The 23,764-nt window shown below is 33.0% G+C and overlaps 1 pseudogene; it reads left to right on the forward strand.

Annotated features, from left to right (window-relative positions):
* Positions 1-22,767: 22,767 nt before the first annotated feature.
* Positions 22,768-23,479, forward strand: LOC141549944 (small ribosomal subunit protein uS3-like; annotated as a pseudogene).
* Positions 23,480-23,764: the final 285 nt, after the last annotated feature.

Genomic DNA, 23,764 nt, shown 5'->3' on the forward strand with positions numbered 1-23,764 from the left:
CCTCCTTCCCTCCACCCCCTCCCCTAGATGGCAGGCATTCCCATACATGTTAAATATATTACAGTATATCCTAGATACAATATATGTGTGCAGAACTGAATTTTTTTTGTTGCACAGGAAGAATTGGATTCAGAAGGTAAAAATAACCTGGGAAGAAAAACAAACAAACAAACAAACAAACAAACAAACAAACAAACAAAAAACATTGCTACTTACTAGCAGATCTGGTTTTAGAATTCAGGTCTCCTTATTCCTTATATAGTGCCATTTCTTTTAAGTATTTATTATTATTATTACATTCCCCTACAGTGTTTCTATGCTACCCTTTAAAGTTAATTTTTCCTGTCATAAGAAGGTAGTAAGGTTAGTGAATAAGTAATTAACTCTGGTGTTAGGAAGCCCTAAGTTCCAATTCAGCCATAGACACTTATAAGCTGTGTGATTTTAAGCAAACCACTTAATTTATCTGCTCCAGTTTCCTTAACTGTAAAATGGGGCCTATCCTCTTGAGTTGTGAAGATTAAATGAGATAATATTCATAAAGTGCTTGGCACAATTCCCATACTTTGTAGGTATGTTTGTTTGTTGTTGTTTTTTTTTTTTTAATAAAAAGTGTATATTTTTTTTTTTTTCGTTTTTATAAGGTGACACAGGCATTAAATATCCTTTCTGTTACTACTATTGCCATTGATATTTACATAGGTCTTTTGAAAAATTTTCTAAATTCATTATTCCTTTGATTTTCACAACAACTTTATGAGGTAGGTACTAATATTGTCTCCATTTTAACAATGAAGAAATTAAAGCTTAAAAGAGTTAAGTGACTTTTTTGCAGCCATATAATGAAGTAAATGGACCTATGGTCTTATTTAATTGTCTCCAACATTCTATCAACTGACTGTGTATTAGATGAAAATGTTCAAAACCCTATCCTTAAGAAAAGCCTATAGGAGCCTCATAATATTTTATAAGATTCTCTCAAGTTTCAGTTTGACCATTAATAGCAATTTAAAGAAATCACTTATATTCTGTGACCCATATTCTTAATATCTTTTTTAGTACCCCAGCTAGTTGCAAAATGAAAATATTTGGAAACTAAAAGACAAGGTACCCACTGAAATAATTTAAAATCTTACAGTTGTGATTTGTTATCAAATTACAAGTAGTTCAAAAAGTGAAATTATCAGATTCCCTGGAACTTCAAATAGTTGTGATGAAGTCATACACAACCCTCTTTGGAACCAGAAAAAAATCACACTCTATGACATTCTATCATTTTCATATTTATATTAAATCAATTACAGGAGCTACAAATTTAACTCTCATCTTCAACAAACTTTTAAGCCTTAGCATAATTAGAATGTCTACATTTTCCCATTCCTCTTCCTTGAAGGAAAAAAAATGTATCATTATCCAGCCTTAAAGGTTTAACTGAAGAAGCTGCCATAATTTACAATTTCTTTCTTGACAACTTGATATCCTATAAATACAACTATAATTTATAACTAACAAGGACTGAAAGCTTATGAGATTAATCTTCTTATATTATCCAGTAAGTTGTTCTTCTTTTTTATTTTTATAAAGAAAAACTGACCAATTATGATCAAGATGAAGCTGAAACAGATCATATATCAGTTATTGTTGTTTCATATGGACAGAGAAAGGAGATTGGGAAATATGGCCATGGCCAATGGTGGCATTCAATAAAGCTCTCCAAAAATGCCTGTCAATCAAACCCTAATTATTCAGAAGGAAATTATATTATGCCTTATAACGCTATGTTAGGGCCTTTTCTACTAAAAAGTAGTCAAAGAAAGAACAGCTTAAGATTTAAAAATTTGTGTACATTACAGGGCAATGTATCAGTTGATTGCATCCCAGCAACTCAAAAAGGAGGACAACCCCTTTCAAATTTTGCAGAGTAAGTTTGAGACCAAAGGGAAAAGGTATTTTTATAATATCTAATGTATTAATGCAATTTTATATACCAAGATATATGACAGTCTGAAATTGCAAATACATTAAAAACAATTTAAATGAATTCAACCAGAATATATTCACAAAAGATTACTGATTGATTAAAAGTAGAATATAGGGGGAGGATTCTGGAAAGATGATGAAGTAAGTTGGTAAATTTCAAACTCTCCTAATTTCACCAAAAAATAGAACAAATTTGCATCTCAGCGTGAACATAGACTGGTGGAAAAATCAAGAAGACTTGGGGCAGAGCAGGGGTCCTCCTGATACTGATTAGATCACTGGTTGGTATTAACCTGGCCAGCTGCAGAAACATCAAGTGGGAATCCCTCTGACTCTCTGGTTGTGGCTGGAGCCTTAGTAGAAACCACAGAGACTTTCTCCTTCCCAGACTGTTGGTTTAGTCAGGTTTGAGTTCAGGAAGACAGAGTGAACCTCGGCTGATTGGGAATGCCAGACCTAGATTTGCTGCTGAAATTGGGTGGAACCAGCACCTAGCAAATGCAGAAGCAGTGAAGCAGAGGTACTGCTTCCTGTGGGCACATGTAGGAGGGTGGAGCTTTTGGGTTAGGGTTCTTGGTCAGATTGAAAAGCTGAAGGGAAACTTGAGTTACCATTCTCCCACCTCACAATGAGAGGTACTTACACTAATACCTCTTATTAAAAAAAAAAAAAATGAGCCAGCACAGAAGAAAGAACCCCACCATTGAAATATATGGGAACAGGGAAGATGAAGATTTATCTTCTGAGGAGGACATTTTAGCAAAAAAAAAAAAAAAGCTTCTATCCTAAAAAGTAATGTAAAATGGCTCCCTGCCCAGAGAGAATTTATAGAAGAACTCAAAAAAGAATTAAAAAATCACACGAGAGACATTGAAGATAAAATAAAGAAAAAAAGTTAAACCCATCCAAAAAAATAAAAAAAAGAAAACAAAAATTAGCCAATTAAAAAAAGGAGATACAAATCTCAAAAATGAAAATAACTTTTAAAATTAAAATCAGGCAAGGAAGACAATGAGTTATGAGAGATGAAAAAAATAGGAAAACAGATTATAAAGAATGAGAAAATAGAATGGAATGTGAAATGTCTCATAAGAAAAATACCATATCTGGGAACAGATCAAGAAGAGAAAGTTTAAGAATAATTGAACTGTCAGAAAGTTGTGACCAAAAACAGAATCTTGACAAAACAATGCAGGAAATAATCCTTGAAAATTATTCTCAAGTGATAGATCATGAGGGTAAAGTAGAAATAGAAATAATCCACCCATCATCACCTTAAAGAGATCCTTTGTGGAAAACACATAGGAATATTTTTGTCAAATTTCAAAACTCCCAGGTTAAAGAGGAAATTTTGCAAGAAGCAAGAAAAAAGCAATTCAAATACATGGAGCTCCAATTAGAATTGTACAAGACTTGTCAGCAGCTGCAACAAAGGATTATTGGTCTTGGAATCATATCTATAGATAAGTAAAAGAATTATACTGGTTGGCAAAAATATTTGTTCTGTTCAGCAGAATTATTTATAATTTTAAATAACAACAAAATAGACATTCAGCAAACTTGGAGGTTTTCAGTATTTTCTATCAACCAAACCCAAACTTAAAAGAAAATCTAACATATAAGACCCAATATCAGAGAGCAATTTTAAGGAACTCAACATGGATAAACTGTTTAAACATGGACAAATTATGTTTTTCTAACATGGAGAACGTATACTTTATCTTTATGATTTATATCCACAATAGGGTAAAGGTTAAAAAAATAATAATGTTATACAAATGAGGTACAGAAAAATAATAAACACAGAGACATTAGAGGGGGAGAAAGGTTCATAGCTCTGAAAACCTAGTCACATCAGGAATGGATTCAAAATCATTAAGAGTACAGCATGCTCCAAAATCTACTAAAAAAATAAGGGGGAGGAATAGGTCAATGGGGAAGCAAAGGGTGAGGTGAAAAAATAAAAGGGGAATCCCTGGGTGGGAGGAGCTTTAATTTAGCTTTAATTTAATTTAATGAATTTAATGAAAGAGTCATCAGGAATAGGAAAAACATGTGTATATATCTACATATGTACACAAAATATATATATTTTCTTAACTGTAGCTTGCTTAGAGGTGGGGGTGATAAAAGGGAGATATATGCTTATCTATGTATGTGTATATGTATGTGTATGTGTATATATAAATGTATCCTTTCATAACTATAACCTGCTTAGGGATGACAGGAGGATGAAAAGGAAGAAAAAAAATAAAATAAAAAGCTCTCAAACATATTAGTACATATTCTGTTGAGAAATAAAATAATAATACTTTTCTTGGCATCATCTTTGTTTGAGTATACTAAAGAAATGTCATCATAGGGTGATGGGATGAAGGATTGAGAAGTGGAAGGCATTTTAAGAACATTCTTGTCTAACTTTCTCATTTTAAATAGGACTTATGATAAAAAATAAAATTGCTTGTCCAAGGTGATAAACACACCCTCTGAGTCTAAATCCAATTCTAATTGCACCATGTTATATTGTCATCATTACCATCTTCAAGAAGAAAATAGAAGAAAAATAACTGAGAAGTCTTTCAGCATCTCATTTTTCTCAGTTCCTGGCAAGAACATTCCCATAATCTTTTGGTCTATTTACATTAAACACCCCTGTACAATTCTATAATTTCTCTATGACTTTAGGACACAATCCAATAGAGATATAGAGCCTTCATCTCTATAACACAATAGAAAGTCCATTCAACAAACCACTGATCTCACAAAAAATATTTAGCTCCTTTCCTTCTAGCAATTTTTTAGGTAAGTGTGCCTGCCCTTGGTAGTTTATTAGGGTACTTTATCTTAAAACTAGTCTAAGATAACACAATCATATCATGTTATATATGTATCATGTTATAGATTTGCCCAATACTACAACAGTGAAGAAAAATTGTATTCTTTAAGTAGTCACATTTTATTTAGACAATATCCCACAGCTTTGTCTCAAGACTCAAAAAGTTGTTATTGATCAAATTCTGGAAATTCAATTCAATACCTGCATTTGCTGGATAACATATTGAGAGGTAATTTATCTTCATATTTTAGGATATTATTCATATCTGGCATGAGACAATTTGTACCTTGGTAAATTGTTCATAAATTCACTGTAACAATGTTTTCAGATATTTACATGAAAGATTTTCTTTTTAACTTACTACTGATGACACGATTTTAGTAAAAATAAACTTTGGAAGAAATTGTAATAATTTCAGAACTTCTAGTTCCAAGTCTGTCTCTAACTAGCAGTGAGACTTTGGATAAGTTATTTAATTACTAAGATTTTTTCTCTTTGGGAAATGACAGTCTCAGAATATATAGGAAGCTCTCTTTCAGTTATGAAAATACTAAGAAGCAAGTACTAAATTAACTTAAAAAATAAATGTATACACTCCAATATCTGAAGCCATGTGTTCTAAGTTGTTTTTTTTAATGATTTCTTCAGTTGGAGAAATTTGTCACATTTTTCTATCTATCCTTAGCTTTGGTTTTGAATAAAAAAATATTCCATATATCTTAGAACTCCTTTATTTTTCTTTATTATAGACACAGAAATAAGAATTAACCTGATTCAACATCATCCCAATGTCACTATTTGATTTTTGTTCCTGTTGCAAATAAGCTATGTCCATACCTAGAAAAAATGAACTCTTTAAAACAGACAGAAGCACTCACATGCTGTCCCTTGCATTGAACTTTCTTCAAAGTTACAACTCAAAGGGGCCAGACACATCTTCTGCCATACTCTATGCCCTCTATACCAACAACACTCTGATTTTCCTCAGATAGGAGATGATCCTATAGAGTTCCTTTTTCTGCTATTTTTGCAAAGAAAGTATTGATGGCAAGTAAATAGGAGTGGATTGCCATAAAAAATTAATATCATAATCCAAAGTACAAGTTATGCCCTAAAAATATAGATTACTTATTGAGTAGTCAGAACATTGGGTTTTCCCTTACAGAAAAAAAAATGATGAGGCCAGGGTTTTTGGATGGAATAATATATGGGGGGAAAGGAAAATTGAAAGTAAAAAACACATTCTCTTCATTTTTTTTTTCATTCTTTTTAGTTTGATTGATTTTTGATGTCTCATAGAGTCATTATCTTACATTTGCTCCATTCTGGTGTTATTTTCTTCAGTTCTCTCTTGTATCTCTTTTCCATTTGATTAATTCTACTTTTGAAAGTGTTTTCTTCAGTGAATATTTTTTGCATTTGGCCAACTGTAATTTTAAGGAATTGCTTTCCTTTTCCAAGCTATCTCTCTTATATATCTCTTACTTATTTTCTATTTTTTTTCTTCTACCTCTTTTATTTGCCTTTTAAAGTCTTTTAAGATCTCTTCCAAGAATATTTTTTGGGCTTGAGATCAATTCATATCAGTCTTTGAGATTTCCTCTGTGGACATTTTAAGCTCATCTGAGTTAGTGTTTTTGTCTTCCCTATCACCATAGTAGCTTTCTTTGGTCAAGATTCTTTTCTGTTACTTATCATTTTCTTTCCTTTTTCTTTTGGTATTTACTCTTTTTAAAACTTTTATAGTTGAGCTCTGCTCTTGGGGTAAAGGTAGTAGGGCTTCAAGCTGCATGTATACCTCTGAGCCTTGACTTTGAGCACATGGATTCTTTGAGTTTGTAGGGATTACCTTTGCCTGCTCTTTTCAGGAAATACCCTGATTTCCCAAAATTTTCCTTCTGAGCTGGGACTGGAAGCTGTCCCACTGGTTTGCTCTGCTATTGAGGTAGAACCAAGGGTCTCAATTGCTGATCTACTGTGGTTAAATCCCTCTCATTGGCTTTTGCAGACTTTGTCTGAGCTGAATGAAAACAGTCTTTTCACCACAATGAGTTTTATTTTTCTTGAAGTTTTTCCAATCTATCTTTTGGTTAGAGAGTGGTTTCATTCCATCAGACTCTATTCAGAGACTTAATTTTATGTGATTTTCAAAGGAAATTGGAAAAGCTGGAGCAGCTTCCTGACTTTACTCCACTATCTCATCTTGGCCCCCACCCTCAGAAGTTCAGATGTTTAATTATCAACAAACTGTCATTTTAACAGTCACTTGGCATGCATTTATTGATAATACAAATTATACCTACACCCTATCTACCTCACCAGGGTAGCTGATGCTTTATATATGTGAATACATATTGAAATATCTTGGTATGTAAAACTAGCCAAGAAAAGTGGCTTCAGTGTGAGGAAAATATGTGTTTTGGTCCTTTCTGTGACACATATGGGTCACTGTCCCTGGGTAATATACTTAATCTCATTGGGAGATTGCTCCAGGCCATTTTCTAAGATGGCTTTATTAAGGACACATCAATTTGCTGTGTAAAAAGGTACTTTCATCATTAGGAGCTCTAAGCACCAGTTAAGTAGCAAGGAGATATGTATATCAACTAAAAGTTCCCTGACTCCTACCAAAGAAATCTAAAATTCATAGTAAAAGCAAATTACGATAACTTATGTATTCTTACTATTTATTCTTAAATACGTATTTTATTTTCTCCACTAATTGTAAAAACAGAAGCAATATGGCTTAATAAGAAATTGAAATGCAAATTAAGTGTAATTTCCTACAACGCAGTTATACCATCTTGCATATTGGTGAGAATGGGCTTTAGCATATTTTCAGATTGATTCAACCTATCCTGACAGCAAGTCAGAACCTTTATATAAACCTTATGATGTTGCCCTAGAAGGTTAGAAAGATGCCCTTTTGCTGAGGAGGCAGGAGTTCTCAAATTCAAGAGCTATCCATTGCTACCTCAATGAACTTTCAGTGGAAGGCCCATCTCACAACTTTCAAAAAAACTTTTGAGAGTCTTTGTTGTGATTCTAACTTCCTTTTCCCAGTGAGATTCTGCATTCTTAGTGTCTGAAGCTTGAAATATTTATATCCATTAAGATCCATTTGTACAATGTTTGATTTCAGTATGAAGAGCATGCTTTGAAACTATATTTCCTCAGATTTTCCTCTTTCCTTAAGGCAGTTTGGAACTGAATTATCCATTCTGAAGAGAAATGTGGGAACTTTCATTTTTCTAAAATACAGTTAAGTAACTCTTAGTGAGTCTTAAGCAAACTTCATTCTTTACTTCAAAATAGTTTGTAACTCATAACAGTTTGTTGGTTATAGTTCATGGCTAAAATAAATAACTTGTCCCAGTGTTTCTTGGTACTGAACTAATGTTTTAAATGATATTTTTCTCAGTCCATGGATACCTTCAGGTAGATTAGGACAATTAAACTCTTCCAAGTATAGTTGGGAGGACATTTTATTGGTAGAAATATATGAGTCATGTTGAAAATAGGGTCTGAATACACACACTGCCTGCTCCCCAACAGCAAGTACTACAGTTAAAAGTACCATTTGGGAACTACAGAGATCAGTACTATGTACTGTGGCCCTTTAAGGAAAAAAAAGATAAAATTTCCTCTGTTCTATAGTTTTGGAATATCCTTTAATTAAGATGATCTAGGGTTCTAATGATTTTTAACACAAGTGCCTAAAGCATTATTTAAAAAAAAAAAGTCCAAAGCAACAACACATCATGAAGAAAATTCAAGACTCTTAATGATTTCATTCACTTTATTTATTAATCCAATTACTTATTAGTAATGATAAAAGTTCCCATTATATTTCTGTACTAGGCGAGGCAAATCACCTAAGACTTCTGAAATGTACAAGAAATACAAGAAATATCATGTAAATGCTAAGATGTACTTTGGAATACCAAAATCAACATTATTCCCAACCCAAATTATCCCTCCCCATCTTATGTTCCCATAATGAAAGGGGGAAAAATGACAACATTTTAGAAGGTCACAGGTGAAGAGTATGGGAAATTGCACATGGACATTCAGACAAGATAGTTCCAAGCAGAAATAGATGGGGGCCAATCATTCTGATGAGTTGATCACTTTTAAGGTTCAAGAAGATAGAACTTCTCACTGTAATTTCTTCTCAAATCTTAGGAATAGAAAATTAGATCCAGTGTATCCTACTTTCTAAGAGAACTTTAAATAAACTTTTAGTTGATATACATAGCACCAATATATTGAAATCAAACTTTGAAATGATTAATATCAAGCAGGAATAGGATTCTAAAGTATATGCAAAGACATACTTAAATTCTATCATCATTTTTAAAAATCCTCTATCAGTTTTTTAAGTCAAGAGTCTATTGATGTGAAACTCAAATACAAATGAATCATTTGGGTACCTATGGACATAGAAAAAACATACCTATGTTTTGTTGTCTTTTTATTGATTTTCTTAAATATTTCCATATTACATTTTGAGTACACAGAATGCCAGAATATTTCAAGTAGCTTAGGATCTCTGATAATGAGTGTGACACTTCTGGATAATTAACAGAGTGTTAAATAAAATCATGATTGCAACATTTTTAAATTTTAGTGTCCATGTTGAAAAAAAATTAAATAAGTTTTTAGGAGTTGATTTGAGCTGCCTCTAATGCATCCTTGCTACCAAATTTTCAGTAATATGCATGTGTGCATATGTGCTTATGTATGTAGGTAGGTAGGTATATATATATATATATATACATATATATATATATATACATATATATATACACACACACACCACACACACACACACACACACACACAAATATCCACAAAGAGAAACACAGAGACAGAGAGAGATAGAGAGAGAGAGACAGAGAGACAGAGTGAGAGAGAGAGAGACAGAGAGAGACAGAGAGATGCCCATTCACAATAACTGGATAACTGGAGATCAAGGTAACTATATGTATTCATTAAAAGAACCTGATTATCAGACCTAATCAGGTTGTTTACATGTTTAAGTGTACATTGAGTGTACATTCTAATTACAAATTTAGATGGAGAACCTCATGTAAACTATAATCCTATAACAATTACAAAATGGCATTCAAATGTGAATTAAACATAATAACAATGAGCAGAGAATGTGGAAAGAATGGAGAATATCTAAAGGCTAGACTAGAGAGCTGTATAAAGGCAGAAAAAAGGAAAAGAATGTAGTATTGCTTGGAGATACCCATCAGGCAAATAAAAGGTTATATAAAGGCTATAATATATTATAGAGTTAATATATCATATATGAAGGTTCTAGATAAACCAGGAATGAGAGAATAAAAAGAGAAATTATATTACAGGCAATGCAAAGAAAAATAGATATGATATATGATAGGAGGGGATTCAGTTCACAAAGGTAACTTGGAGTAAGAAAGGGCATCAATGCTGTTTGGCAATATAAATTCTTTAAAATCATGAGCTGTGCATGATTGATAGAGAATCAGGTATTTTATAGACTGTTTCAGTTTGGGGCAATGTGGCTTGAAGCAAGAAAAAAAATTGAACTTCCAGAAACTATTTTGGAGCGAAGGAATAGGCATTACTCAAGTTTTTAAATACTGGAAATGTGTTTTAAAATACATGCATGTCCACAGGACAGTCTAAAGGTCCAACAACTAGCAAAACAAACAAAAATCAAATGCCTACCGTCTGTAGAGAAATTTATCTTTTGCCCTGAAAATACTCCCCAAAAAATGGAAAGCAGGAACAAAGAAAAAACAAGAGGAAGGAAGAAAAGAGAAAAAGATAGAGAGGGAGGAAGAAGGAAGGAAGGAAGGAAGGAAGGAAGGAAGGAAGGAAGGAAGGAAGGAAGGAAGGAAGGAAGGAAGGAAGGAAGGAAGGAAGGAAGGAAGGAAGGAAGGAAGGAAGGAAGGAAGGAAGGAAGGGAGGGAGGGAGAGAAGAAAGAAGAAAGAGACGGAGGGAAAAAGGAGAATAGAAGGAAGGCAGGATGGAAGGAAGGAAGGAAAAAAGGGAAGATGGAAGGAAGGAAGGAGAAAAGGAGGGAAGAAGGGAGGGAGAAAAGAAGGAAGGAAGGAAGGAAGGAAGGAAGGAAGGAAGGAAGGAAGGAAGGAAGGAAGGAAGGAAGGAAGGAAGGAAGGAAGGAAGGGAAGAAAAAAGGGAGGATAGAAAGAAAGGAGGAAGTGAAAGATGGAGAAAGGGAGGGAAAGAAGAAGGAAAGGAAAAAATGCGAGGATGGAAGGAAGGCAAAATGGAAGGAAGGGAGGATGGAAGGAAAGAAAGATGGTAAAAAGGGAAGATGGAAGGAAGAAAGGAAAAAAAGGAGAGAAGGATGGAAAGAGAGAGGAAAGGAGGAAGGAAGGAAAGGAGGCAGGAAGGAAGAAATGAAGTAAAGGAGGGAAGGAGAGAAAGAGAGAAAAAGAAACAAAAAACCAAGAAAAAGAGAGAACCAGGGAGGAAGGGAAGGAGATAAGGAGGGAAGAAGGGAGGGATGAAGTAAAGGAAGGGAAAGAGGGAAGAAGGCAGGCAGGGAGGGAGGGAGGGAGGAAGGAAGAAAAGGGGGGAGGAATAGAGGAATGGAGGAAAGGAGGGAGGGAGGGAGAAAGGAAGGAAGGAAGGAAGGAAGGAAGGAAGGAAGGAAGGAAGGAAGGAAGGAAGGAAGGAAGGAAGGAAGGAAGGAAGGAAGGAAGGTCTGTCTTCAAGGAGCTTCTGTTTTATTGGATATTTTTGAATATATCTTCTTGAATTCCATTCACTAATGCTTGGCATTTTTTAAAAATACATTAGTCTTAGGTTTCATGCTAACTAAGTCTGTGGATACAGCTGTGTGAATTCTGGGAAGTAAATGGGCATGCAGGTCTCCTGAATAAATTCAAGTTCATGCATCAGGTAACTCCATGAAACAAACAAATAAACAAACAAAACAAAAATAAGGATATTAATAATTCTGTACATTTATCAAAGTTTTATATTTTTATTTTATGATTTTGTATATTAGGAAGGAGAAAGAAAAAGAAAACTGTTCCATATATTGATTTACTTAACTTATTTCAGAAAGCATTTCAACAGGCAAACATCACTAATTTTGACCAGATGCCAAGTCTTTCAAAATGGCTTTTAATGTTATTTCTTAATGCTTCTGAGTATAATTTCACTCAAAGGAAGAAGAGCCAAATGAAATTGTAGTATAATATTACAATATATGCATAATGCTGAATAACAATCGACCCTGATGAATAGACTGTGGCCTTTTTAAAATTAAAAAAAAATACTTCTTTATAAAGATACTATTATAATCTGAAAAATCCTTTTATAATTTTAATTCATATTGACAGCAAATCTATTACAATACCTTGAGATAAAACACCCATTAAACCATTGTCAACAAATAATTATTAAGCATTTACTATGTGCCAGGCACTATGCCAAGTTTGGGGGATAAAAAAAAAAGGCAAAGGAGAGCTCCTAAACTCATTATCTAATAGCCTGATATGTTGAGAAAGTTTACATTATAAAGAGGGGAAATGTAGTCCCCAGAGATTATGTTGTTTATGCCAATATTTAAAAATCCATCTATAGAAAATGTATAAATTTATTTTATTGTTGTTTTCCAAATGATGAATTTCTTATGACACTTTAATAGCAATGCAGGTATTTCAGAGGACATAAAGACATTAAGAGTTTTTTGTTCCATTCGAGCATTGTCCAATATTAATTGTAGCAGTATAGCATATTGCAAGTAAGAGAGTCATGTGTGGCTTAGAATTAGTTATCTTGTGACAGGAATCTTAAGAATTATCTCTATTAACTATAGAAAGTAAAAATAATTTGAACATCTATTAAATTGAATAATTCATACTGCCAGATACCAGGTAACTTTCCATATGTACTGTTTACCTGTTTAGGTTTAGGATAAAATAAACACTTATACATACATACATACATACATACATACATACATATATACATACATATATATATGTATATATATATATGTATATATCAGTTATAATGTAAAATATCTATTATTTATTTGGTTGAATTTCACCAAATTATCTCCATCATGCATTTCTTAATCTGTTTCCTTAATTTTCTTGTACACACAGTACAAAAAGCTATCCTATAACCCAGTTTATTTTTTTTTCTTTTTCTTTTGTCTCAATAATATCTATGAAGTCAAATTCACCTTCAGTGTGCTGTTAATCCACAGTATCATTCTTTATGATTTAAAACCATCTCTAATCTTTATCGAAGAGAATTTTCAAGCCTATTATTTTATGACTTCTATTGGCACACTTTGTATTCCAGCTGAAACTGGAAGGTATATGCTTAATAAAGGCTGACACATGAATCTAGAATCCATTGACTCTTCATCTCCCTTTTTTCAAAATAAAATTTATTCAAGATTTTCTTCAAGTAACATCTCTTGTCCTTGATACCATTTAATCAATGAACAAAATTTAATTAAGTGCTTATTACAAACACAAATTTAAAATTATTTCTACTCTCAAGGTGCATAACAATTAAAAGGAGAGAAAATATGAACATAAATAAACATATAACCAATGCATTAAAAAATACGAGGCAGTTTGAGGAACGGACACACTGGTACCTAGAAGTATTTCTTAGCCAAACTATATAAGGAAATCTAAAATTTGGAGAGGTAGGACCAGAAAAGAAAACATTCAGAGTGTAAGAAACAACTAATAAAAAGGGAAAGACATGGAAAAAAGAGCACATAAGCCATTATGGCTAAACTGTATAATTTCTGGATTTTTTTTTCAATAATCATTTTTCCTCCCATTTTCTACATACTTAATAAAAGGAAGTAGGAAGGAAGAAAGACAAGAAAGAAGACAAAGAAGGAAGGAAGGAAGGAAGGAAGGAAGGAAGGAAGGAAGGAAGGAAGGAAGGAAGGAAGGAAGGAAGAAAAGAAGGAAGGAGGAAAAGGAGGAGAAGGAAGTAGGGAGGGAGGAAAAAAAATAAATTTTTGTATTACAATAAGCACAAACAAAACATGTCACCATATTGCTTATATCCAAAAATGAATTATTTGTTCTGTATAGTACTTTTTCATTTCTTAATTACAAAGGCAGAAAGGGATCAAGATATGAAGAACTTTAAATTCCTGAAAAAAACTAATTCATATTTCATCTTAAAGTTAATAGAAAGTGACTGGAATTTTATGAATAAAGGAAGTGATGTTTTCATTATGAAAATCCTTAGCATTTCTGTGGAGGATAAATTGAAAAGGATAACAAACTGAGACAGAGAAACCAACTAGTAATCTATTGCAGTAGTTTAGGTAAAAGGTGATGACAGCCTGAATTTAGGTCATGGCTGTAGGAAAGCAGAACTTGTGTAAGAGATGCTAAGAGGACACAAACAATATGTGACACCTGGTTTTCTATGTGGAGTAATGAGAGTGAAGATCTGAAGACAAAACAGATTGCAAATTTGGTATGGGAAAAATGGTTGTGTTCTCAAGAATAAGGGGAAATTTCAGAAAAGAGCGTTGTTCACAAGGAAAGATAATGAGTTCTGGTTTGGAAATGTTGAATTTGAGATGCCTATGGCAACCTAATCTAATATGTTCAGTAGACAATGGAAGATGAAAATCTAGAACATAGAAAAGAGCCTAGAGTTTTAGAAATATAGACTTGGGTGTCATATGTTTATAAATGCTAATTAGCTCATAAGAATTAAATGAGGTCATCAAATGACAGAATGTAAAAATGAAACAGGTCAGAAGTGCTTAATAAAGTATTTTAAAATTGAAGTAAGAAAATGGAAAAATATGGAATGTAATTTATATAGAATAAACTACTAATCCAACAACTTTGATATAATCCAACAAATGTCACTTTCATAAAGATAAAATTTCTCTTTTTCTTAACATCTTAACCCCCTTTAAACAAAATAGAATGTAATACAAATTTCTTTAGAAAGATGGACCAGTTTGAACATATAGATATAGTTTCAATGTGTTCTATTTAAAGAAGGTAATTGGGCAGCTAGGTGACACAGTGGATAGAGCACCAGCCCTGAAGTCAGGAGGCCCTGGGTTCAAATCTGGCTTTAGACAAGTAACACTTCTTAGCTGTGTGACCCAGGGCAAGTTATTTAACCCCAATTGCCTCAGGGGGAAAAAGTTAATTAATTGAGGTATGGAAAAAGTAGCAATAAAATAATGTGCATTGAAGTAGTGTAAATTTTTTAAAAAAATAATGTTGATTCATTTATGACTCTGATGCTTTAAAAGCTGTTTTTTTAAATTTTTCTAATACTTCAATGTACATTAAAGAGTCATAAATAAAACAATATCAAAAAGAAGATGGCTTCCTTAAGTTACAGACTATTTTCCTCCCTCTCTAGTTAATTTGGAAAAGCAGTATTCCAAATTGCTTCTTGTTAAATTAAGTAGACTGCTACTGTAAAAGCAGCATGCAATTCCAGAAACAGGAAATTATGACTCTTAAATAAAAAGATGACATATTCATAGCTATAATTTGTTCACAATAATGCCTTTTCATTTTCTTTCTACTTAAAAGATCCCAAATTATTTTTCCCTGTCAGTAATATAATATCCCTGTGATTGAAATACTCTAAAACATCTGTAATTTCATCAAGATGGGTACCCCCCTCCATTGATACAGATTTCTTATCTTCTCCTTAGATCAGTAAACCAAATTCTGTGGTCAAACAAAATCATCAACTTAGGATAGATGTCTAGAAATATTGTCAGTGGTTCCAAGGGGATATGTAGGTTTTTAACATGTTAAATAAAATTCCAAATTGATTTCTGCAATATTTGACCAATTCACAGATTTATCAATAGTACAGTAATATGCCACCTTTCCCCAGAACCTCAAGACTTTCCTTTTTTTTTTGTTTGCCAATTTTATAGCTATAAGACAAAACCTCAAAATTGTTTTAATTCACATTTCTCTTAATAGCAATTTGGAATAGTCTTTCCCAGGGTGGCTAATTACTTAATTTTCCCCCAAAATTACTTTCAACTATTTGTTTCAATTCCTTATATAATGTGGATATCAAATGTTTATCAGAAATATTTAAGAAAAAATGTTTTCCCAATTAGCCACTCGCATCTTATTCTAACAGCACTAACTTTGTGTAATGCTCTTTGTTGGATTTCTGGAGGTCTTGGGATCAGCCAAATGTTAAAGTCCAATCCTTCATTGTCTCCTTGCCTGGGGCTGGGCAGCTTTCTTAGAAGCCTTCCAGAATCTTGGTTTCAGTGGAGAAGCTAAGTAGGACAAGCCTGCTACCACAGTGGTATGAGATGGAGTGAATGAATTTGGCTCTCCTTGGCCCCAAGAGCTTGAGCTCCTGCCTCCAGTCCTCTTGTCTTCTCTGGCTCTCTCTCTGAGCCTCTCAGTCCCCCAGGAGAGCCAATCTTACTGAAGATGGAATGAATCTCTCTCCTTGGTTCCAAGAGCTTGAGCTTCCACCTCCAGTCTTTTGTCTTCTCTGGCTCTCACTCTGGTTGAGTTTGTCAAAGCTTATAGGCTTTCTTATAATTACATTATCATAGGTGTGAATCTTGTAGAACTATATTGAATACTAAGTAATGTACTGAACTAGAGAACTATTAAGCACCATGCTAAACTAGATAACTATTGTCTTTATCAATTTAACTGATTTAATACCTTGTAAGCATCCTTATTTCAGAGTTCTAGCCTATAATAACTTTGTTCTAATGATGTACTTTTTAATTTTATGTAATCAAAATGTTCCATTTAATCTTCTAATTTCACCTGGACACCTTACTTAAGAATGTTCCTTTGGGTCATAATTGTGCAGGGCATTCATTTTCATTCTATTCCAAATTTTAGTGATTTACCTTTTTATATGTATCCATTTGGAACTTATTGCGATATATTGTGTAAGATATTACTCTAAGCCTATTTTTTTTTTTTTTGGCTGAGGCAATTGGGGTTAAGTGACTTGCCCAGGGTCACACAGCTAGGACGTGTTAAGTGTCTGAGACTAGATTTGAACTCAGGTCCTCCTGATTTCAGGGCTGGTGTTCTATTCACTGAGCCACCTAGCTGCCCCTTTAAGCCTATTTTTTTGCTAAATTGTTTTATATGTATCTTAGGATCTTATGTTGACTAAGGAATACTTATGTAAGTAGTTATTTTCCTTGGCTTAACTAAACAGTAGACAAATATGTTAAATTACTTAAGAGCGGGACTTTAATTATGGGCTTAGATTAATAGAAACGGGATTAGACCTGTAATATTATAATTTCCATTTGAATAATTTTCACTCTCTCCTTCTCAGTTCAAATTATCATGTTCTATTTAATGTATAGTCAAATAGAGCTACCTATAGCACTCGGAATTTAAATGACTTGCCTACGATATTCTGAGTAAGGATGTAGCAGAGGCAAGACATCCTGGCTTTAAAAGTACTCCTTTAGTCATTTCACCACACAGTCTTGTAATTATTTTTCCTATTTCAGAGTGAAAAAATGGCTTTTGCTACATCTCATTATTTTAATGAGATTCATCACCCCTCTGGAAAGGACAACTACAAAATAAACCGTTCTTACTCTAATCATACTTTTTGCATATGTCTTTTATGAAAGAGAATGATATATTACTGTTAAAAGATTATCATTAGGAAACCCAATTTATTGGATAACTTCAGTAGTAAGAGAAAGCTGTATTGGCTTCCTAACATTTTATTACTTCTGGGAAATCCAAAGGATAATGATGCCAATATGTACATTATAATTAATGTGACTCATTCATAAAACATATAACTAATGTCAGAAATCAACAGTTAAAAAAATTCCACCAGCTTGCTAGAGAAGAAAGGAGACAGCAAAGAGAATAATATAATCCCAGGCAAAGATCATGAGAAACAAAAGATTCTCTCAATTTGCATAATAGTTTATGTAAGTCATGTAATAACTTATCACACCAATAAAGTTTTCTTCAAAGCACTCCTTCTTATTTGCAACAGTACTTTCATTACCCATTTAAGCATGTATTTATTAAACTTCTACTTTGTGGAAGATATCATATCCGGTACTAGACATGAGTGATGGCAGTCCTTGTCCTTGATCTTAAAAAGATATTTTTCTCTTGAGCTTAAAATATCTCTGAAGATAATCAAATGTAAAAAAAGCATAAGAAAAAATATTAATATCTAGATTAAAATATAAGTCAATGCAAGATTATCTATTTAATCCTGGACCCAACATCAGAAATTGTTTAGGGTGAATCTCTCAGTTACTAAGAGAAAGAATTGAAATTAACAAAGGTTCCAACAACTTGCCCAAGTTCACATAGTAAGTGGCTGAGTGAGAATTTTAATTCATTCCTCTGATTTCAGTTCCAACAATCTACCCATTACCAGGTGTGGCTCTAGAACTAGTCATTCTAAAAAGTAGAATTGCAGATGATGTGAATTCTAAACATGCTCAAAGGCAGGTTCAAAGACAAAGCAGGAAAACAGAATGTTGAGTTTTCAGAACAGCAAGTTATTTAGTTTGAGAATCTGAAGAGAAGGTGAGTAGCACGAAACACATCTTTAGAAACATGACAAGTCAATTTCAATTTTAAATTATTTTAATGCAAATGGGCAAAAATATTCTATTTTTAAGGAAATTCATATGTTTCTTGACCAATGGAATAACATGGTTAGGCTTGTGCTTTAGGAATATTATTTTGACCACTATGCAGAGAAAAGACTAAAGGAGGTAGAGGCTGAGGTTATCTGTAAGGAGGCAGATTAGAAGGCTATTATAATAGTTTAAGTGAAAGGTAGAAAGGGCATTGGTACAATTTTAAGAATATGCAATATACAAGGACTATATAGCTGAGTATGGAGGGCTAAAGAGAATGAAAAGACAAAAATAATATAGTTGGAATCATGCTGATGTCCTCAACTGAAATGTGAAAATTTGAAGGAGAGTCGGGTTTAAGGAAAAAAGATTATGAGTTCCATTTTTGAACATATTAAGTTTGTGATACCTTAGAGCAGCACGATGGAATTATCTAACAGAAAGTGAGTGATGTAGAAATGGTGCTTAGAAGATATCAAAGATGTTCAGATAAAAGTTATCTGCATAAAGGAGATAACTGAGGCTGTAGAATCTCATGAGATTGAGAGATTTTAGAGAAAGAAGAGAGTAAAAAAGAACATTCCAACTAATTTAATAAATAAAATTTGATTTTGTGACATTTTGTTTCTTCAAGCATTTTACATAAATTCTCACATATGGTCAACCCTTTTCACTTGATGGCATCATTAAAATTACACATAGGAATTAATGGTTTATTACAGAAGGTATTTTTTTAATTGCAAATATTTCATCAAAAAGAGGTAATATTAAGTCATTACATTTTCCAAATAAATAAGCACAGATTATTTGTCAGTATTATGACTTGCATGAAGACAACATCAAGTATGCCACAGGACTAGGGGAGGAGTTAGAACTCAAACTCGAGCAAGTAGAGTCATAGAGTCAGGAAGCAGACTGAGCAGTAGAAATGTACTAAATTTGTAGTCAGAGGATCTGGATTCAAATTAAGTAATTCCAGGCTTAAGCAAAATAGCTTTAAAACGTCTATTGGCATAGAGTTCTCTGAAGTACTACACATTGTTATTTATGAAGCACAAGTAGATGGGATTGAAAAAATATTTCTATTTGTATCATTTTATTATATTTTTATATATGTGGTGGAATATCATTTAATAATCTTAAACTTATAAATTTATAGGAAATCAAATGATTTCCCAATAGATAACTTGACAAACAATATGAACAATTTTCAAATGAAGAAATTAAAGTCATTTCTAATCACATGAAAAAATGTTCTAAATCACTATTGATTAGAGAAATGAAAATTCAATAACTCTGAGTTATCACTCACATTTCTTAGATTGGTTAAGATGACAGGAATAGATAATTATAAATATTATAAGGGAAAATTGGGACACTAATGCGTTATTGGCAGAGTTATGAAATGATCCAATCATTCCGAAGTACAATTTGGAAATATGCCCAAAGGACTATAAAACTATGGATAAGCTTTGATCCATAAATGTCACTACTAGCTCTGTATCCTAAAGATATCATAAAAGATGGAAAAGCACCCACATTTACAATAATATTGTAGCAATTCTTTTGTAGTATCAAGGAACTGGAAATTAAGTGGATGCCCATCATTTGAAAATGTCTGAATAAGTTACAACATATGAATGTATTGGAATTTTAGTTCTCTATTAAAAAATGATGATTAGGTTGATTTTAGAAAAGGTTAGAAAGACTTACCAGAACTAATTCTGAGTGAAGTGAGCAGAACCAAGAGAGCATTGTATACAGTAGCAAGATTATGTGATGATCAACTGTGATGGATTTGACTCTTCTCAACAATGTGGTGATGTAAAGCAAGTTCAATAAACTTGGGATGGAAAATGCCATCCACATCCAGGGAGAGAACTATGGAGATTGGATATAGATTAAAGCATGGTATTTTCAGCTTTGTTTCTTTGTCTTTTTCCCTCTCTCATCCCCCCCCTTTTGGTCTGATTTTTCTTACATAACATGACTAATATGGAAATGTTTAAAAGAAATTCACATATTTAATCTATATCAGATTACTCTTGGGGAGAAGGCAGATAAGGGAAGAAGGCAGAAAAAATGTAATACAAAGTTTCATAAAAATGAAAGTTAGAAACTATCCATATATTTGGAAAATAATATACTATCGAAAATTTAATAAAAAAGAATAAAAATTGAGGAATATATATTTGTTTATTGCTAGCTAATTGTGGGTTTTTTGTTTAAGATGCAGAGTTTGTCTAATGAGCAAAATGTTATTGAAAACATGAGATTATATTAAAGAAGAAACTTCAAGAGGCATTTGATTCATGATAAAATATTTTAAAAATGATGATCAGGTTGATTTTAGAAAAGGCTAGAAAGACCTACATGAACTGATGCTGAGTGAAGTGAACAGAACCAAGAGAATACTGTATACAGTAACAAGATTATTAAAGAAAACTTTTATGCTGATGGGTCCTATTAAACTAAATAGGTCTGAAATGGAATGGAATTTATGGGGGAACAACAAGAAGGCCAGAATCCTTGAGATATATAGTAAGGAAGGGGAGGGAGAAATATTTGAAACTAGTCTGGAAAGATATGTTAGTTGGATAAAGGGCTTTTAATGACCAATTAAGTAGTCTGTAAAGGAAACTAAGTTGTCTGTATTTTATCCTAAAGGAAACAGTGAAGCAGTTTGAAGAGGGAAATGATAGCCAGATTGCTTTAAATAGGACTTATAAAAATTAAGGTTAGTATTCACTTTTCAAAAGTAATCCTCTATACAAGATAAGAATGGTAAGTTTTTTTGAGTAATATCTTACAAATATTACATACAAATCTATGAAATAGCAAAAGATGCTACTTATTATATTGCTGATGATAATAATGTTGCAGGGGCAGCTAAATGACTTAATGAATAGAGCACTGGTCCTGTAGAAAGGGGGACCTGAGTTCAAAGATGGCTTTAGACACATATTACCTAGCTACATGTCCCTTGGCAAGTCATTTATCTATAATTGCCTTGCAAAAAAATGTTGTTTTGAGTATTGTTTAAAGATGTAATAGTTAATAAAGTCCAATGCTTTTTACCTCATCCACTAGCACACTACATCCCATGAAAAAGAATTAGCTGATTTTATGCATAAAAATAGCACTTCAAATAACTTAGTGAGATGGATGTAGATCATGATCTCTATCTTGATAGAGAACCAGAAAAAATTCAGGCATGTGAGCAAACTAAAGGTCCAAGGTTGTTTTTGTTTGTTTGTTTGTTTGTTTTCCTTGATTTATTTTATTTTTAATTTATGGAATAAAACAAATATTTCCATTACATAGTACAATAAAAATATGATTGCACGTGGATCTTCAAATCTATTATGCAAAATTTGACATTGCTTTCAAACTACAACAAACTTGTGTTTTCCCCTGATTTTCCCTCTTCCCATCTTAGAGAGGGCTAACATTAGTAACAAATAGGCGTATCAATGTATGCATATGTGTATTTGTGTGTATATGTGTGTGTGTGTGTGTACAATGACCCTATATATGTTTTTATTCATCAATTCTTTCACAGGATACATATATTGTCTTTCTTCATGTCTTTCATAGTTAATTTGGTTATTTATAATAGACAAAATATTCACTCAAAGTCAAAATTATTCAACCAGTCATTCTTAAAACAATATTGTATACAAAGTTTTCTTGTTTCTGTTCATTTTGCTTTTCATCAATTCTTGCAAATATGTTCATGTTTTTTTCCTAAAATCATTGAATTCATCATTTTTATGTAGTATTCCATCATAATGATATAGCATAAGTTGTTGAGTCATTCCCCATTTGATGGGCATCCCTGCAATTTCCAATTTTTTGTCACTACTTGACAAAAGTCAGAACAGTCTTTGATATTCTTTATTGCCCTCTTTTGTTCTCTACTTTAACCATAAGAAACAATGTGTTTTAGTGAAAAGAGTAATGCCCATAAAGTCAGGAAACTTAGTCCCCAATCCTAAGCCTGACCTTCAATGTATTTGCCAACATTTTCAATTTCCACTTACCTTGTTTCCACATATTTTTTTCTTATTTGAGAAACACAGGACTTCCTATTTATAGAGAATGTCAATGTACATGAAACATGCATTGTCTTAAATTTAAATGTGGAGGAGCAATGGTGAAACCATAAAGAAAAAAAAAAAAAGATTCTTTGTCCATTGAGATCATGGACGACAAGATACTAATTTTATTTGTATGTTTTAGCACTTATGATCAAATAATTCCAAAGGCACCTATGCTTCTTTGAAAAACATAAGAAGCCTATTTTCCTATCAGTACAAGATGGCAATACAGATCTCCAAGAAAAGGCAAGCTGTATAAGCAGAATGAGTTCTTCACTAGGGAGCTATCTGAAGATGGCTATTCTGGTGCGGAAGTTCAAGTTATCCAAATAAGAACAGAAATTATTACCTTGGTCACTAGGACTCAGAATGTTCTTGGAGAGCAGGATCACTGAATTTGTGAACTGACAGCTGTAGTTCAAAAGGTTTTGATTTCCCTGAAGGCAGTGTACAGCTGCATGCTAAAAAAGGTGACCATCAGAGGTTTCTGTGCTATTGTTCAGCCTGAGTCCCTGCATTTCAAACTCTTGCAAGGTCTTGCTGTGTGTAGGGCCTAATATGGTGTCCTTCACTTCTTTATAGATGATGGAACAAGGGATGTGAGGGATGTGTTTAGTAAGCTCAGAGGCCAGAGGGCCAAGTGCATGAAGTTCATGGATAGCCTGAAAATCCACAATGGAGATTCCTTCATCTAGTACATCAACACAGCTGAGTTTCATACACTCCTCAGACAGAGTGTATTAGAAATTAAAATCAAAATTATGCGGCCCTGGGACCCAAGTGGCAAGATAGGCCTAAGAAGCTTCTGCCTGACCATGTGAGAATCATAGAGGCCAAGGATGAAATTCTTCCTACTACCCCCATCTCAGATCAGAAGAGTGAAAAAACAGAGTAATCAATCAGCTGTGTTCCAGCCAGTGCCCATTGTATAACAGGACTCTGTGATATCTGGAATGATATGCCTGAAACGCTTTTGTAAAGATCTTTAATAAATTTTTTTTAAAACAAACAAATAAAAATATAGAAGTTGGGGGGAGGAGCAGAGAAACTAAGCAATCATTGAAAGATTTTTTTCCTTCAGTTGTTTCACAAATCTCTTCACTGTAAGGTTTTTGATTGCTTTTTTTAATGACTTCTGATCCAGTTGATGAATCTAGAGCTTTTAATTAAAAAAAGGTTTCAGGTCTCTACCTTTGAATAATTGAATAACTGTGCTC

Source organism: Sminthopsis crassicaudata, chromosome 1, assembly GCF_048593235.1.
Source record: "Sminthopsis crassicaudata isolate SCR6 chromosome 1, ASM4859323v1, whole genome shotgun sequence".
In the NCBI taxonomy this organism is placed as follows: Eukaryota; Metazoa; Chordata; class Mammalia; order Dasyuromorphia; family Dasyuridae; genus Sminthopsis; species Sminthopsis crassicaudata.